The sequence below is a fragment of the Triticum dicoccoides genome, chromosome 5B, assembly GCF_002162155.2.
Source record: "Triticum dicoccoides isolate Atlit2015 ecotype Zavitan chromosome 5B, WEW_v2.0, whole genome shotgun sequence".
Taxonomy (NCBI): Eukaryota; Viridiplantae; Streptophyta; class Magnoliopsida; order Poales; family Poaceae; genus Triticum; species Triticum dicoccoides.
In genome coordinates this window covers 427,287,459-427,287,829 of record NC_041389.1, presented here as the reverse complement: position 1 = coordinate 427,287,829, position 371 = coordinate 427,287,459, and positions in this window count along the sequence as shown.

The window sequence follows — 371 nt, the reverse complement described above, 5'->3', positions numbered from 1 at the left end:
GATAGCAGTACCACGACCCCGTACGTGGATTCCACCACCAACAGATTACTACAAACTCAATGTGGACGCGGCCGTGTCACGCCCAGGTACGTTTGGCGCAGTTGGTGTGGTTTGCAGGGATGAGAGAGGTTTGTTCATGGGAGCGTCAGCTCTCGTTTTCAGAGGACTGCACAACCCCCAAGTGCTAGAAGCACTAGCTGTTCGGGAGGCATTAGCACTTTCAGAAGATCTCTATATCAACCATTTACTTGTTGCCTCCGATTGCAAGGTGGTGGTAGATGCAATCAGACAGGGAAGCTCAGCAGAATTTGGAGCCATTGTCGAGGAAATCAAGACTAGAGCAACTACCTTTATTTCATGTTCGTTTACTC